An 18,737-nucleotide genomic window follows, 5' to 3' on the forward strand; every position below is an offset into this window, starting at 1 on the left:
TGTGGGGTGTAGTGGGTACAGCATGCCAGAGTCCACTCTTGAATGAATTCAAGGCAGGATAGACATGTCCTATTTTACTCAGAGCAACTAGTTTTCCAATTCTTTGCCATTTTACTTTTTTTTTTTTTTCATTCATTGTATTTCATTGGTATTTATGTGAGAGTGAGTACAAGAGCACTTGTAAAATGCCTGCAGTGATAGAGATTTGATCTCATCTGAGTCTTCTAGGCACCACTCTTATACAGATAAGATAATAACAATGTTAATAGCCTCAGAGAACTTGTGACAAGGCACTGCAAATTTGTAACCAAAATATCTAATCCAAGGCATCTTCTCTGTTGCAGTTTACCACAGTAACATGAAACTACCATGTTTCTCAAATGTCCTTTAGTTTGAGGGCTGTCTTTATGTAAAAGATAATTAGAGTAAAAGTTAACACCATTCTACATAGTTTTAAAGCTCCTTTTCCTCTCAATTTTCTGGTTAAAATTACCTTTGAGACAACACTTTTGCCCTCGTGCCCAATAAACAATGATATAGCAAGAGCTGTTTCTTAAGTGGAATGAAGTCTGTGGTGTTTTAAGGATGTTGCGGTTGGGGTGCTAATATTTTTTTTTCTTTAGTAAATATTTGGAGTCCCTCATTCTGGTTCTTTGTTAGATGTTATGCTACACATGTGGACTCTGGCAAGTTGAGAGCTATGGGAATAATTCTGATCTGAAACAGCCTTTTGGTAAACACAAAAATGAGTGTATACCAATTTCAGAACCTCTCTATCTAGAATTACCAAAACAAACAGCTTTGAAATTGGAAATGTGTTTACCCTGGCTCTTCAGTCTGGCAGAGCAATCTGGCCCCATGGAATGGAAACTATGCATTTGAAACATCACAGGCGCTATAAAGGTTTGGAGACCAAATATGGGAAAGACTGTGAGCATTCTGGCTTGAAATACATAAGGAAGGGAGGAAAGAGCTAGCTGAATTCACAAGATAATGTTAGACCCTTCAGTTGTATGGGGTTAGTCACAGAGTTCTTCATTTTTCAATGCAAGCAACTAATGTAACTTCAGGAATCTGGAATTCCATTAATGCTGAAGTAATACTAATTCTTTTTCAGTGGCACTGCAAACATTGTAATGGGAACAGTAGTATGCTTTTGTCTGTACTATCTGTCTACTGACAATAAAATAAAAGGCAGGAAAGTTATCTTTTTTAACTCTACAGTTATCAGTCTTGGAACTTTTTGGCAAAAAAATATTGTAGAAACATGCTATTTTCTATAACATGATTAAAATATAAGTTAAAATTGCAAAGTTTACAAATTAAAATACACAAAGAGAAAAAAAAATAAATATTTTGATGATCCCAAACTTTAATGATTAAATGGTTTTATTAGGTCTTCTGAAAAGGTTATGGAAAAGGGTAATAATCTGAAATAGTTCACATTAAGAAATTTTGTGCATTGCTAAAATACATGCCACTTGGCAAGAATTTTTAATGTAGTGTGGTTGTCAGAGTTGACCAGTATTTTACACACATAATGAGCCAGAGATGACTGAAAATAGTTTATCTTAATAGTATCTATGGACTAAGTAAGTGCTTAAGCATATTGTTGCTATATTCAATTTACTTGTAAGGATCCTAAGAAGCACATAATTAGTGTGTTGCAATTTTATTTCCAACATCCACTAGCGTTATGAGACTGTGAGCCAAGTTCACAGACGGCTTAATCACCTTTAAATCCACTGATTTCTATTGTACTGTCCTTATTTAATCCACCAATTATTTCAGAATTAAACATTATTTCAGAATTAAATTTATAATTTCATCTTTTCCTTGGTAATCCTGAACCAATCTAGCCAGTGCTGTCTAATTTATTTGCAGTTATAGGCTGGATTGTATTCCAGGTATAACTGTGAGCTGGTTATATCTCTCTCCAGATATATTTAGGCACAGCGGAAAATTACAGACCTTCCCAAAGTTGTGTACGTCTCAGCAAGATATGCCACACAATGGAGAGGCTGTGTGTTGAAAAGCAGACGGTGCTGAGGATCCAGCAGATACACTATGGACATTCCCGCATTTTTCTTTGAGCTAGTCCTAGACGGATCCGATGGACCGAACCCCCAGTCACGGCTGAAGCAAGTAGGGTGAGATCACAAAGTGCATCCTTCAGTTTAACTTGATCCAAAAGGAACCCGATTGTGTGCTCTGAGACTGCTTTGTGATGCAGACCAAGGCATGGTTAATAGGAACAATGAAAATTTAATTCAAATCCACGTTGTTGGTCTGAATGGAAATGTTAATGCAGAGGCATTCTGTAAAAGATATTCAAAGTCACTCAGGCCCTGGATAGAGGTTTAGATTATCTCATCTTTCAGCAGTCTTGTTTCAAGTCAGAATCTCACAACCTAACTTCTATGTACCCATAAGCAGTAACCCATGACACAGGGTCTGGAATTCTTTCCAAAATACTTTCACTATCTTTCCTCTTTTTTGTTTTATGATGTCCAGGCATCCCTCACCTTAGAGAAGGAAAGCTGCACTGAATTGAGTGTTTTTCTTTTCTTTAATACTGGGGGGGTGGAGGGTGGGGGAAGACCAAGGCAAAAATCCAGTGCAGTAAAGGAAAGAAAAGCAATGATTTTTCCAAAGACATAGTAATACCATGGAAGATCAGTTACCAAATTAGACAGAAGGGAAAGCAAAAATTATTCAGGGCTTCTTCACCTGAGGACTTTACAGGACAGACAAAGCAACAGGGTATAGAGTTTTCATAAGTTTTTGTGACGACATCTAATCTGCAGTAACTGTGTACAGCTGTTGAGATTAGATATGAGTTTGTAAGAAAAGCTAGATCACTTAACCAGTCCTTGTCTCATCTTTCAATGCATTGCATTCTTAATGAACAAGTCTTCACTTATCTCTTACAAATATTTTAGCCTGATAGTTTCCAAACCTCTGAAAGGCTTTACCTTTTGTCAGCCAATGAGCACTTCAATAGAATATTGTCTCATTCTTCTTCATTGAACAAGTCATGAGTGCTTTGGTGATTTAATGAGCACATATCTAGTTGATGCAGTGAAGAACAGAATTTTTAATATGAACAAATGATGTCAAGTCTTTGACTCAGATGGGGCTCTTATGTGAATAGCATCATAGTATCTGAAAAACTTACATTGACAGCACAAACCTTCCTTCTTGCATGTTCCAGCAAAACAGCACAACTGTTCTCCTCACCAGTCGTGTGCCACATTTGAGCATGCATTGTCTAAGCAAGCTTATCATTGCCAATAGCTGTCACACTTTTAGGACTTTTTTTCAACTTTTTGGAGAATCTTTGGACAGTGCTGGTAGAAGAAAGTGAGCAAAGGCAGTTCTTGAATTATAGCATAAGTTTCCATGCATACACTGAGCAAAAACACTCAGCTGTATAGGGGCAGTAGGATCACAACTCTCATGGCTTGCAAGTAAAAATTATTTATATGCAGCTATTTAAAAAGTAATTTGGGTTGATATATCATTGGGTACCTCCTCAAATTCTTTTCTTTGTTATATTACGTGAAAGTACAGACCCATCAGTTATTCTCTGCTTTTTCTGGGTCCCTGCTATGCACATCAATGCTCGCTTATTCTTTCACTTCTTTACTGCTTCTTGTAAATTGGAAGTAAGGCTATTTCATGTCATCGTCATAGACTACATTTTATTTTATTATATACTATATGTATAGGTATGTTATATCTTTGTGTGTATATATCCTATGACATTATACATCTACATCCATATATATATGTGTGTGTAAAAATACATAGATATAGAGAGATATATATGCCTCTGTGTGTGTGTCCATGTGTACAGAATGAATGAACTTCAAATAAATGTTTTATTGGGTGGTTGTCATTCTCTTTGGTATGAGACGATCACACAAACATTTGCCAAGACACTGTAGAATAATTTCTTTGTGGTTTCCATGAAATGCTGCCCTGTATTGAACTTCTTTGTGGGTGTAGCCTAACAAGTCAAACAGGCTGAAAATCGGTCTGTAAATAAGACATGGCTTTCCCATATTGTACTGATTTTCCTCCTTGCTATGTCATCATACTTTTTTTCAGTGTTGTTTCGGTCTTCCTGTTCATGATTACAATATACCCACTTAAAACAAAATTTGATGTAACTTTTGAAGTTATTTTATAAAATGAGGCAGGTGAGACTCTGACTGCATTCTCCGAGGGCTTTTTGCCCTTTATCATTTTCTTTTTCTGAAGCATCATCGGTCACAGATGAGGCAAACCTTGTACTGTGCAATGCCTGGCCCACAGGCAGCTGTTAAGATTTTGTTCTGCTGTGACTACATGCAGAACTTTTCATCACTGGGTGCCTTCCTGACTAAAAAATGTTCATTTTGGTTATTTGCCACTTGAATTTTGTTGCCTTACAGGTTTGTTTTCTAGGAGTGCCATACTGGTTTATAATTCTTTCTCTCTTTGAGATATGAGTTCTGTCACAGCTGAGAGTGTATAGCATCCCTCGTGGCATGTGAGCCATAGAGTCGTCACTGCTGCTTTAAACTTAGAGAACTAAAATAAATTCTGCGGCTCTTTGTGCCTTCCTTTGTGTTCTTTGCAGAGAAACAGCATTTAGAAGAAATCTGCAGACCATGACTGCAAATTACCATAAACCCTGTAATAAAGCAAAATGAACTTAAATACTTTAAGCTTCCATATGACCAAGCCGTAAGAGTCCTAGTCCATTATCTTTATAATTCTACCTGCTAATGAGTTCTGTGAGTTGCTGCTGGATCAAAATACAGCTTATCAATATTAGTGAACCTTTATCACTTTTCTGTTAAAAAGTTGATGTTCTGAGCCTTTGGGCTTGAGGAGTGTTGCTAAGAGAGATGCTTTATAAAAGAGCTATTAGTCTTTCGCAGCCTAAGATTTGACAGCCTGGGAAGCTACCGAGACCATTTGCCAGTCATTCCTTAGGCATCTCCTTCAGCAGCCAAGGAATGATATCATACCTAGGCTAGTTTTCTTACAAACCTGTGAGACGTTATGGAAAAATATTTATTTTATTGTAGGTTGAAACAGGACATTTCATCTAGATGTTTCTTAAAAGTGATTTTTACACTATTACACTTCAAAGTCAGCAAATATGCTGGTATACAAACATGAACAGCAGTTGACATACAAATATCTGCATTCATTTTTCTTAGAAAAGGGACTCAATCAGTTTAAGGAGTTATTTATTCAAACACTTATTCAGAGGCTGGAAAAATTTCCAACTTGGAGATGCATTATTCTATGAATTGAATTTAAAACTCAGCTGACTTTGCAGTGAGGTATAGGTCCCCGGTTTAAAGAGTGTGAGGCAGACTATATTTTTCCCTGACATTTTTGATTGGATTAATGTTGGATACAAATAAAACTATTCTGTATCTCTGAATATGGACATTTTTCAAAAGGACAAAAATGCATGAGGTTTAAATACTAGATATCAGTGTCAAATGTTCTTTTTGTACATATTCTTTCTGTATATTGATATTACCTAGGTTTAATGCACTGCATTTCTACTTGAAGAATTTAAAAAACATTATTTTCTGGATTAGTTTTTTTAACGTTGATAGTTTTGTCACATCATTCATTTCAACATTTTGCTTCTCTTTGGGAAACATTACTCCACTGGAAAGCAGCATCAGGATTTCAGGGGAACAGTGAGTTATTCAAGACAGTCGATTACAACTGTAATTTCTCACAGATGTTTTAATCCAGTGGGTTTAAATTGATATCCAAATAAGTTTTAAGAGACTTCACAAAATGGGTGTATATCTCTACACTCTACATACAATTATCTTCCTGACAGTACAACATCTTATCTGTAAGGAAACACCATATGGCTTTAACTCAGATGAGACAGCACCACTGTGCAGTAGATGAGTTTCTCTAAAGCAGAACAGCAAAACTTTAATGCACCATGCTAAAATGCATATGTGAAGAAACCGAGAGTGTTATAAACACAGGTGACAGCCTGGCAGGCTTTTCTGGAAGCATCACCTGTCCTATCAAGATGATGCATGATGAATAGATATTGGCTGTAAACCTTCTTCTTCCTCACTTCGCGCTTGGTGGTGGTTGTATTGCTTATATAGTTGGGTTCTTTGGTAGTACAATTAATAATATTGTCAGTTTTGACCTCTAAAGACCTACACAGTAAATTACATTCTCCAGTGCTTTATATTAGTCAGTTGACTCTAAATCCTTGGGAAATGCATGTATTATAGAGAAGGTTTCTTAAAAGTTGCATTTCCCACTGGGCTGCCATAGCAGTTGACATATGGCCTCATGTTATGTGTAAAAGTTAACACTGTACAAAACTTGCAGCAAGTCTCATGAAATATATTAAGAACTGGCTTAAATGAGAAATCTCACAAAGAAATTGGAGTAGGGGCATTTTTCCTGGGGCCATGGAGAGATTTAGTTTTTACCAGTGCCTGTGCCTTGGCTTTTGCAAACTGGTGCTTTGCCACTTTTCACCAACATATTTTGGCGTTTGATATTTTGCTGAAATATCTGTAATTTGTGGAAAATTTTGGTCAAAATAGGTTTTATTGAAATGTTTCCACTGGGGAGATAAAGTTTAAAAAAGGAAGAATATATGTTTATTATTTGACATAAGTTTTCTTTTTAAAATGCAAATACTAAGGTCACCAGAGGTGAGTTTAGTACTTATTTCTTCTGAACCTAGCTGGTGACACTATTTAAATGGGATGGGTGTTCATGTGAGACATCCTTGCCTTTGCCAAAAATAAAATTCTCTCAAGGTAGTATTAAGAATATGCTATTTCTCTAACCCATCCTGGATGTTGGTGTACTCCTGATGCCTTTTTTTCCCTCATCTTTGTATGTATACAGGAATTGCTTCTTTTTTTTATGCCTATCTCAACTGTGATTTCTTTACTGCTAGGGCAACATTTTCCAGTAGGCTGGTTTTAGAATTACAACTCCAGATGAAGGCTGGTCCAAGACCCAGGCTCTTAGCTACCCAGTCCCAACACAACACATGGTCAAACAACTCTAATTTATGCAACCATTGTAAGGTTTACTGGAAAACAGCATAGGAAGAATATTGCTCTGCCCCATCTGTTACCATCATTCTTCATCGCTGATGTCACTTGGGAAAAGATAGTGCAGAACTTCATTGCTCCCACCCTCTGCACAGAACTAATGGAAATTCTCTTTGCAGAGCAGGCAGAGATGGAGAAAAAAGCCTTAAAGAAGTGAGACTCTGTGCTTTCCCATTCTTTGCTGGAGTATTTTTTTGAGAGAATGGTGTAATTGTCTAGCATGATGTGACTGTGAAGGCAGAAGTATTACTTGAAGACATCAAGAATAAGAAGACACTGAAAACTAGGAAATTGGAAGACTTGACCTTGACAAGTGTGAAACAGTTGAGGAAGAACTCCTACAGATCTTACCAAGTTGCTCTGTTCTCTGCTGAACATCCTAATCTTGTCAAGAAGTTTTCTAAGCCTTTTTGTGCCCCTTTAGCCACTAAGAAAAAAAGACCTCAGTGCTGTTCTGAACAGCTCAATCAGTAACAAGACTTAGGCTATATGGAAAGCAAAACAGAACTAGTAACACAGAAATAAGTATTTAATGCTCTGAATGAATGCTGACTATTCACCTCAAACCCTATGTAGTTTTCATGCTACCTGTTAAAAAATGGGTGTAGAAAAAGCCAAGTTCATTGGGGAATAAATAGATATCACACAGTAAAGCATAAGTACAAGATATCCTAAATTTATACAGTTGGTTTTTTTTATCATAGTGCTAAACTGACCTTGGCTTTCATTGCTACAGGATGAATAAGCAGAGAGATACTGATATAGAAGCAAGTATTAAAAAGGAACAGGCAGTTCTCCATTTAGATAGTATATTGTTGTTTTCTAATTATACTAACATAAATACATATGAAGACTTTTTGGCTTCATGCTTCAAGAGAGGAGAAATTTTTGTGCCTGTATTCAAAATACTTGGTACCTAGAAAAGAAAAACAGAGACATCATTGATTTGGTCCATGGTATGGTTTTGGTGTACTTCGGCATTATTGTACTAATAATTCTAAAGTCTTTGAAATGCCTCATTCAGGGTAGATGGGTTTTGTTCTAATTGCACAGCATAATCTTAACAAAGATGTCTTAATCATCTTTTAATTTTAAAAATGAAGTGAAACAATAATGACTGCATGTATAGAAGTTCTGTGATCTTTAGGGTGTATATTCAGTGTTAGTTGGAGGTCAAAGTTTAAACTGTCAATTTTCTTCCTCATTTATTTGAAATTGTGTCCTCAGTTCTGAAGAAATGTGGATACAATATTTTTCTTCTCAAAAAGTAAGAGTACTAATTCAGCAGCAGTGGCTGCCACAGTAATTACAAGCAGAGCGCAGAACTCTCTGCCACGATAATTCCCACACAAACACCAGTGAGGAGCCAGAACACTTCCTATAAGTATATCCTTCTGAGTACTTTTTTATGGCCTTCAGTTGCGAAATGTTTGATACTCCAAGATGGCAGATTAGGTAACCATGGTGAGTAGTAGCTGCACTTTTTTGATATTTTGGGGATTGTTTTGCCTTATTTCAAAAGTTGTTATACAGTGCTCAATTTTTATGTTTTGAAATTTCATTACAGGTGTGGGTTTTGCTCATCTGTTGGGTTTTTTTTAACAATTTTTTTTTCTTATGCAGTTTTCTTGTAATTGACTTCTGGAAAGATAAACATGTATAATAGTTATCTAAAGTGATCAGCTCTCTTCAGTGTTAATGGATTGATTGCCACAATAATTGCAGAAAATGATCAAGAGGTCTAGAAATTATCCAATCCTTATAAAAGAAGGAGAATGAGATATGGTATTCATGGTACTCATTTCCTTTGGCTTTTAGGCTTGTGAAGCTGAGTAAATTTCTTCACTGAGTTCCAAGACGCAATATCTTTCTGAGTTCTTGAGAAGTAGCAGTCTTAGCAAGTAACAGCGGTCACACAGGAGGAGTTCACCTCAACTTCACAGAATCACAGAATAGTAGGGGTTGGAAGGGACTTCTGGAGATTGTCTAGTCCAACCCCCCAAACTAACCTTCTAAGTTGGCAGAGTTTTCAGCCTGATATTTGTTCTTCCATTCACTAATGGGTGAAGGCAATATCTTTGAAATTATATCATTTTCTTGACTAGTAAAAATGCACAGAGGTCTCTGATACATTTACAACCGATATCTCTGACAGATTTATAACCAACTCTGTAATAAGCCCTATTATGCCAAATATTGCCTAGTTAAACTGGTGATTTTCCAGCTGTCACTGGAACAAAGTGGAATCATTTAAAGAGAGCTTAGACGGGATGACCAAGTAAACTGTATAACATAATAAATTGCCTAGATTCCTTAATCGCGTTTTCATTCCTGATGATGCTCTCCTTCTAGTTCCTTGAGGTTCTTTCTGTATCATTCCTGATGTTCTTTTTCCTTACATTTATTTGTCACTTTCTCCATCAGTCTCTCTTCTCATTTGCATCTCTCAGGTTTCCTACAAAGACAGCCTCCCTGTGTTTAGCCATTCCTCTTTTCAAGGCGCACACTCACAACACATGCATTAGGAAAGAGAAAAACATAATTTACTCTTGTTATGTCTGCAGGTAATGTGAATTCTTTTTTCACCTTGTCATTTATTTTTTTAAAAAATGCAGATTCTTCTCCATTCAGGTCTCTTCCTTTTAAGATCTCTGGTAGAGCAGAAAGATGTGATTATTCAAGAAACTGCAATACAGGTTAAAATTGGAGATGAATACAAGAGATTTCTGTTGAGAGCCAAGAAAGTATGGAGTAGAGAAATTCAAGAACGGGAGTAAGGCGGAGGAGGAAAACACCGTGAATCAACCACACACCCGTAAATGGTCTGTTTGAGAGCTCCCTGCATCATGCCCATCACTGCATTTCCAGATAGTTCACTAACAAACCCATGATTCCACTCTGTTCTGGAATCTTGTTCTCACCAGCACCTTTTACCTTTTCTGCACCAAGATTTCATGAGATATATGAATTTTTTGCTTCCTCACCCATGATGTAAATAAAGCAACCAGTAAATAAAATTTGCCAAATACTCAAAAAAAAAAAGAGTTTTCAATTGAGCTTTTTCTTAAGTGCAAAGTGTTGAATGATTTTATCTCTACACCCTCACCCCAAACAGTACCACTATCTGTATTCCTTGTTTATATATTCCTTCTTTGTACTCGTCTTCTGTGTATTCCTCTCCCTTATATAGGTTTCCAGTCTTATTCAAGGTGGAAAACACTCCTAACTGGGAAGCTGATGTGAACAGCTATATAGGTGACGTGATTATAAAGGGGAAAAGAGTAATTCATAGCAGGTAGGTATAACACTGTAATATCATCATGGTAAAAATATATTTTATTCAGGATGCCCTCACAGTTTAAAGCATAGTGAAAACAGTTTAATGTGACAACTTATAGACAAATCAGTTATAACTACCATTATATTTTACAGTGCTTTTCAGTATTTTTGTTTGCTTTTGGTGGGGGGGAAGGAGAGGACATGGGGGGTTGTAATCTTCTTCTAATATTAGAAATGGATTTCCATTCTACTCTTGTTCACTATAAATACATTTCAGTGTGCAGGTCTTTCAATAGCTCGGCAAAACATTTCAGATCTGAACTCTATCACTCCATTGACTGAACTTTGAAATTTAAAACTAATGTGCTGTTCCACTGTCTAAAGGCACTCCTGATGGGTAACTTTAACATTGTTTAGATGCCAAGTAATTTGTTACAACCTGAATTTCCTCTTCTACTTAATGGCTGAAAGTTAAATGTTTGCCATCAAAAAATGGTGGTCCGTTGAGCAGTGATCCATGTGAGAACAGTGAACCTATGTCTCTGCAAATTTGTTAGTCATCTATGAGGCAAAGCAGAGCTGACCTCGTAATGTCAAATCCCATTTAGAGCTGGTGAATAGGTTGGAAAGAAGGTACTTGATATCTTTTGAGCAGTATTAAAAAATACACTGCTGTGCAGAAGGATGAAAGCCTCAGTAAATTAATGTGGATATTCTGGCCTTTCCAAATAATTTATAGTTGAATTCTGTCCTTTAGGAGGAAAGGAATGCAGTTAATAAAGGTTGCGACTTCAGTAAACAGTTTCAGAGCAGGGATACTTCCATGTAAGTGTTTGAAGCTGTAGCTTTACCCTTCTGTGTGCACCATTTTCTTTGAGTGGTCCTTCCTTATACCTCATTAGTAGTTGCACTTTCTAACTTCACTCAATAGCAGTCACTCACATCACTTTGCTAAAGAACCAGGTTGAAGTTGAAATGTCATATACCGCATTTTACTAAAAGATGCCGATTTATTCTAGTCTATATTTTACTTAAATTCTTCTTATTCATTGTCTATAGGCTGCAGGAGCACCAAGGCACAGAGTCATGAAGCTGGGGCCGGTGTCCACAGTGACACAGCTCATGTTAACACACGACTAGTCTTTCCATTCCCCTGCCAAGTGACTGTGTTGTACTCATTCAATCAATTCACTCCACTGAATGTCAGCTATGAAACTTTAAGGGCTTCTAGGTTTAGGTCTTTAAGATCTGCTTTGCAAAGATTGCAACTGGCTGCATAATTTACTGGAGAGGAATCCACTTTATTTGGCTAAACTGGTAGGTATTGTTGCTGTTTTAACATTAGTTTTTACATATTTGGAATTAAATTTTAAGGATTTTTTTTTCTAACCTAAATAACCAATTGAACTGCAAATATTTAGGTAATCAAGCTTTCACTTGTAGGTCTTGCACAGGCTCTGAGCAAATGCAATAAAGATCTCCACCCACTCTCCTGCCAGAGTGTCACTGCATCTTTTTAGACACAAATCCACAGGCAACACCCCAGGTAGGATTTGAAATCAAAATAAAAAATTCTTTTGAAGGGCAGCAACAATTGATCAGAATTGTCAGAGACCAGTGAAGAGGACAGTTGCTGGGTATAAAAATAGGATGTGACTGTGATAGTTGTGTGTGTTAATATATTTATGAGTTTGGGCAGAAAGATGACCGGACACTTCATCTGTGCCTAATGCAATTTCATGCAGATTCTCACCAGTTGTGACCTTTTTGCATTGCTCCAGAATGTTATGCCTGAAATAGCTTGCCCTCTTCATCCCAGTATTTTTATTAGGCTTTTCCTGTTGCCAAAACCTACAAAATCTAACTGTGCAGACTGTGAAATACAATGTTTTCCAAGGAATTTAAGAGGAGCCAAAAACCAGGCTCCAATTAGACAGCTTGCTATATTCTCACCATGGAGGAGACAGCATGTAAACTATCCGTATGCATTAATTATAATCTCCTCCCCTACCTTCCATTTATCAGCTTGCCAAGTTTCTCCCCTAACTGAATAGTCTTGCTCTTCCTGTGTGGAAAAGGAGCAGTCATCTGGGGTATGTTTGCGGCTATGACTAAGGATCTATCCCCATGAAATTAAAAAGACACGGGCACAACTCAAAAAAGGGTGACCCACAGTTTAATATCTTTGTCAATGACCTGGATGAGGGGATCGAGTCCACCCTCAGAAAGTTTGCAGATGACACCAAGTAAGGCAGGAGCATTGATCTGCTTGAGAGTAGGAAGACTCTACAGAGGGATCTGGACAGACTGGATAGATGGGCCGAGGCCAATGGTGTGAGGTTCAACAAGGCCAAGTGCCGGGTCCTGCACCTGGGTCACAACAACCCCCTGCAGCTCTACAGACCTGGGGAAGATTGGCTGGAAAGCTGCCCAGCGGAGAAGGACCTGGCGGTGTTGGTTGACAGCCAGATGAATATGAGCCAGCAGCGTGCCCAGGTGGCCAAGAAGGCCAATAGCATCTTGGCTTGTATTAAAAGTTGTGTGGCAAGCAGGACTAGGGAAGTAATTTGTCCTCTGTACTCAGCACTGGTGAGGCTGCACTTCAAATACTCTGGTTTTGTCCCCTCACTACACGAGGGACATTGAGGTGCTGGACTATGTCCAAAGAAGAGCAACAAACCTGGTGAAGGGTCCAGAGCACAAGTCTTATGAGGAGCAGCTGAGGGAAGTGGGGTTGTTTGGTCTGGAGAAAAGGAGGCTGAGGGGAGACCTTATCACTCTCTACAACTACCTAAAAGGAGGTTGTAGAGCAGTGGGGGTTGGTCTCTTCTCCAAAGTAACAAGTGATAGGACAAGAGGAAATGGCCTCAAGTTGCATCAGGGGAGGTTTAGGGTGGATATTATGAAAAAATTCCTCACAGAAAGGATTATGAAGCATTGGAACAGGCTTCCCAGGGAAGCAGTTGGGTCGCCATCCCTGGAGGTATTTCAAAGACATGTAGATGTGGTGCTTAGGGACATGGTTTAGTGTTGGACTTGGCAGTGCTAGATTAACAGTTGGACTTGATGATTTTAAAGGTCTTTTCCAACATAAACAAATATATGATTCTGTGATTCTATGACCTGATCAAGCTGGTATATGCTTTTTCTATATTTTTTGTTTCTTTTTCATGGAGTCATTGGTAGTTAAGAACGAGAATGGGGAGCAATTAGCGTTTTCATAAAACTTAGACCTAGGGCTGAGGAGAGAACAGGAAGCAATTCATCTTGGTGAGCAAGCCTCAAGAGTCATCATTTCCCTGTTTGTGTTTCAGTTCAGATGAGTGCCATCCTGTTGCTTGTTTTATAAACTGTTTAATAAACTGTAATGTTTATTAACAGTAATCCATTAAGAGTGTCTCCTGTGAGACCTTTTCTGTAGTCAGTGCTCTGCACTTCAACCCATTTTTATTTTCCTTTTGTTGTTTCTAGCTTTCCCACCCATTCAGAAACTTTAATGATTTTATCTGCACTTTTATACTGTTCTGTACAGAGAAAGAGCTCTTAAAAGTGTTTAGATACAACCTCTGCCAGCTTGCCATACAGAAAAAAAATGAGGTCTAATATATGTGTATGTAAGCCCCATAGTCTAAAATTGTAACAGCTCAATTTCCTTGCTAGGAAGTGGGAAAATTAGCTGTGCTATGTCAGGTGGTGGATCGGGCTGGGAGGTAGTACATGTGGTCATAACAACTGCAAAGGGTTTATTATATAAGGCTCTGCTCATTTTTAATAAAATTGTCCTTGAAACCCAGCAAGACCAGAAATTATTGGAAGCTTGCAATGATTTTTTTCTCTGCGAAGCACTCTGAAATTTCACATGGTGAAAATCACTTATCAATGCATCTAAACTGAGTTTTATTTTAAAATACAGTTTTTAATTAAAGTTTGCAATTCTGAGCCTGCTGCTGGTGCCTGATATCTTGCTAAAAGGTCACAGCACTGGTGGCATTAATGGTATGAGAACGAGATATAGGAGATCATGAGCATTTGAATTGTATTTCAGTGCTGGTTTATCATTAGGAGGGGCTGTAGCTGCTCCTCACTGAAGGCAGGCTTAGTGATGAAAGTGAGGGGCTCGTTCCTTGCCTTAGTTGTAGTCACAGGCAAAGCAGGCAAGTTCCTATGTTGGGGGTGTGCAGGGAAGGGGCAAATGGTTGTCTGTGGTTTCAGCTGCCTCCTTTGAGGATGGTGGGGCTCCAGCAGCCCCCAGCATAGCTGCTGTAGTGGTGCGGTGGGTAGGGTGGGAATGGTGACTGGGGGGCAAGCATAATCTCATCTCAGGAGATAACAGGGACAAAAACTCCACCTCAGTGTCCAAACCCCATCATGCTTTTTTTTTTTTTGCGGTGGGTAGGGTGGGAATGGTGACTGGGGGGCAAGCATAATCTCATCTCAGGAGATAACAGGGACAAAAACTCCACCTCAGTGTCCAAACCCCATCATGCTTTTTTTTTGAACAGGAACAGTTTGATGTGGCTTGTGCCTCTTATTCTTCATGTGACAAGTGACTTTGCCTGTACTGCTGGAAAGACTTGAACTGCCTTGATTCCAGTTGTATCTTGAAATGTAAGTCAGAAGAACCTGTATCTGCCTTACTGCAGCTGACTATGATGCAGGGGGACGGTGGATCAGTGGACATTTGGCAGAGGAGATATGAGCTGCAGTTCTCAGAGTGGTGTTGCAGGGAGCTGAAGAGGAGCAAATTTCATTCGGAAGCTTTCAAAGGGCCTCACAAGAGAGAGTTAGAAAAAGCTGCCCTATTGCGCAGGGCTGGCATTATTCTCTTCTGAGCTCCTGAAGCAGACCAGTGGCGCACCTGCTGTCTCTGGAGGATATCTGGGGAAGTAAAACAGAATGATGAATTTTGCGCACCAACTTGTGTAACTGTAGTGTTGCCTAAGCCAGCAACATAAAGTTTCTGACGTGTCGGGACAGGCAAAGGACAAGAATTACAAATCCTCCAGTGTGGTATGGAGGAAGATGTTAAGGAGGCCTCGGGGCTGAGGTTCTCCAGCAGTAAGCACAAGACTAAGTTGTCTGTTAACAACCCCAAGGATAGACTGGGTACAGCCATATTACCACTCTGGTCATAACTGTAAATTACTATTACATTAAAAATATATTGGGCTAGTGAAGGCTGAAACTAAGTGGAACGTATTGCCATTGCCCAGAGGGATCTGGCATACAACCACCACTGATAGCAGAAATGATCATTTGCAAACAGAACAGAAAGCAGAGCTCTGAGAGTCAGAGGCGCGCTCTTCAGAACATCTGCCAGATGAGCTGCAGCATAAAATCCAGTGTTAGATTATACGTATTGGGCTGTTGGGTTTTGTTGTTATTTTCTTTTAAATTTGCTCTTTGATCTTGGATAAAACGATGCCTCTTTGCCAAAACAACTGCTGAGGGTGAGACTCCAAAGAAAGCAATTAGGACTAGCACAGGTTATCTAGAGAGCATATTTCTAAACTTGTGTTCTCAATATAAAAGTGAGTTATCAATACCAAATAAGTGTTTCTTAAATGTACTGAGGTGTTCGGAATGCCCCAGAAAATAAACAAATAAATAAAAGGGTACCTTTAAAAGATTTTCATTTAGGAATAGAAAAATCTAGCCCATAGCCTCAGTCATAATGGGGAAACCACTATGCCTAGACAGCATAAACAGCTAAAAATGCCTATACAGTGAGATAAGAAAATAGGTATCTTTCTGTTTATTTTTCCAATACAGAAAATAAACTGTGCTTGTTGTAGGCTACTATTGTAGTTTTTCTGAAGTATCTTTTCTGCAAACCAAACAAACTTTATTGTTCGGAGCCTTGGGAACTGTGACACTTTCAGGAGACTAAGTCTATGGAAATCGGCGGTAAGAAACAGAGGTTGCAGGTCATGGTGTTATCAAAAAAGACTTTTGTCACTGCAGAGAAATAAATGCTCTGGCAGAATAGATTACATCAGCGTACTGCCAAACTGGGAGGGAAGCAAAGGTCTTTCTGCCCAAAACAGCTTTAGAGGGGCAGTAACCACCCCTGGATGAGCTGACTGAACCTGGGGACATGATTCATCTGGTACTAACGAGCCTTTTGCTGCCTCAGAATAGGTGAGACAACACTGGGTATCTCAGAGATTAGCTGACTACAGTTAGGAGGTTGCTTTTACCTGTGGAAGGTTTTTTGTTATGCTGACTCCCATTAGGGTTATGTTTGGCTGAGGAAGGAGGAGGAAGTGGAAAACTGTTATTCTAAGATCTTTTAGCAGACGTTTGTGTTAGAGGTTGAAGGCCAAGCAATAGATTTTAGAAGCTGAATGAGTTTCTCAACACAGCTTTTGTGTTGCTCAGCACAGAGAAAACTGACCTGAAGATAATGACTTTTGAGAAAGGTAAAGACTAAACAACATTTGGTTTCCTCATTAAAATCTTCTCGTTATTTGAAAAGATGTTCACCTAAGACAGCACGTTGCTGTTTTGTATTTCAGCTGTCCACTGAGCCTCGGGCCTCTGAAAAGTTTATACTGTCAAGCAGACAGAAAGAGCAAAAAGCAGTAGGACCTGATTGCCCACGGTAACAAAGCAAATCCAGGAATTAAATCCAGGCTGCCTTGTTCTCCTGCCCTACACATAGCCTGAGGATGCTGTTTTGGCCAGTAGCAGGCTACTCTGTACTAGCGAGTGACACATAGTCTAACACATAGTTCTTATACTTATGAAAAAAATTATAATCCCTGATAAGAGTCTCCATATGCCTTGTCCTTTTAAAAACAAAGTTAACCACTGGAAGAGGCTTTGCATGTCAATGAGATTCTCTTCAGGTTTCAAATCTAATCAAAATGGATGCAACTTTCTTCTAAAGAATACGCAAACCACTTGGTCAAACATCCTTCAGCTTTTAAGTTTATCACCAGCCTGACGTCAGTCTGGAAATCCCAACTTTCTTAAGAGATGATAAATGTTATCTGCCAATCTCTTCTGCTGAATAAACTTTGTTTGATCTGCATTAATCACACTTGGCAGAAGCTGTTCAAGCCTGCTAGCAGCAATCCTGGTGAACAGCTTGGCATCATTGCTTAATAATGAAGTGGAACAGTATGAAAAACAACATGAAGGAGCCTTCTTTTCATTCCCACCCCAAAGTTAATGAAACACACATTAAGTGAATGGTTTGAAATATTCAATAGCTCTGAAACTGTCTTGTTGTAATCATATTATTACTCTCAAGGGCAAAACATATCCCTCTTTTTTCTAACTTTTCTGCTATAATGCTATGTGCCAGAAGTGCACAGAACTGAGAAATACCATACTTCTATAATTTTCTGTACTTTTCATAATTTAATAAATAAGCGTTCAATTTTCTGAATTAGTCTTCACAAATTTTGCCCAAGGATGTTTGAGTCATTATCACTTTCACTCCAACATGGTTGAGTGTAGTTCAAAGCTCAGCTCCTTCTGTCATTTTTCTTGGTCAAGAGAGGGCCAGAGACAGGTCTGTGCATCACTTCAGTCCAACAAACCCTGTTGTGAGGGGCTTTCCTGGTATTTAAGCAGTGAGTGAAACACACACTGAGTATTTCTACAAAAATGCTAGATCTGGTGGCAGGTTCTCATCCAGAAAATGCTTAAAAAATGTTTTTTCAGTAACTTCACTTGAGTATGTAGATGCACTAAACTCAGTGGGACTGTTAGCACAGGAAATGTTCAGCACAGAAATAAAGCATTGGTAGAAACAGCTATTAGAGTACTTAGGGAGGGTGAGAAATGTACTCCTGTGGGGCTACAAAGCACCTGCCTCCGTTTTGAATAAATAGGAAGAGGAAGCAACAAAGAAAGAGAGCAGGGAGGGAAGTACAGAAAGTGGAGCTGTATCACTGGAAAATGAGGTGGAAGAATGGAAAAGAAAAACGAGGAGACAAGGAAAAACCAGAGTGAGGATACTTAGTTTAGTTGTGGCCAATGAAGGAAATAGTATTTTGAAAAAGGGAAAGATCTTCTTCAGAAAATTCTGTGACCTCCTATACAATTTCTGGGAATTCCTGGTGTGCAGGGTCTATTTGGCAATGATTTGCAATGCTTTACTGAGGAATCTCTCTTGTAAAAAAAGAACATAGGTAAAAACATCACAATTGACAAAGGAAAAACCACCAATGAACTTTTTCCCTTAAAAAGGCCATTAGAATTGTCTAGAGAAATTTAAAAATGTTTCCATGTTAGGAGAGAATAAGGATGTAAGGATAACACAGCTGAGCTGCTTTATAAATGTGTGCTCATCTCTGCTTAAGCCTCAGCCTTTTGAGACTA

The sequence above is a fragment of the Charadrius vociferus genome, unplaced genomic scaffold (genome assembly GCF_000708025.1).
Source record: "Charadrius vociferus isolate BGI_N301 unplaced genomic scaffold, ASM70802v2 scaffold287, whole genome shotgun sequence".
NCBI classification, from domain to species: domain Eukaryota; kingdom Metazoa; phylum Chordata; class Aves; order Charadriiformes; family Charadriidae; genus Charadrius; species Charadrius vociferus.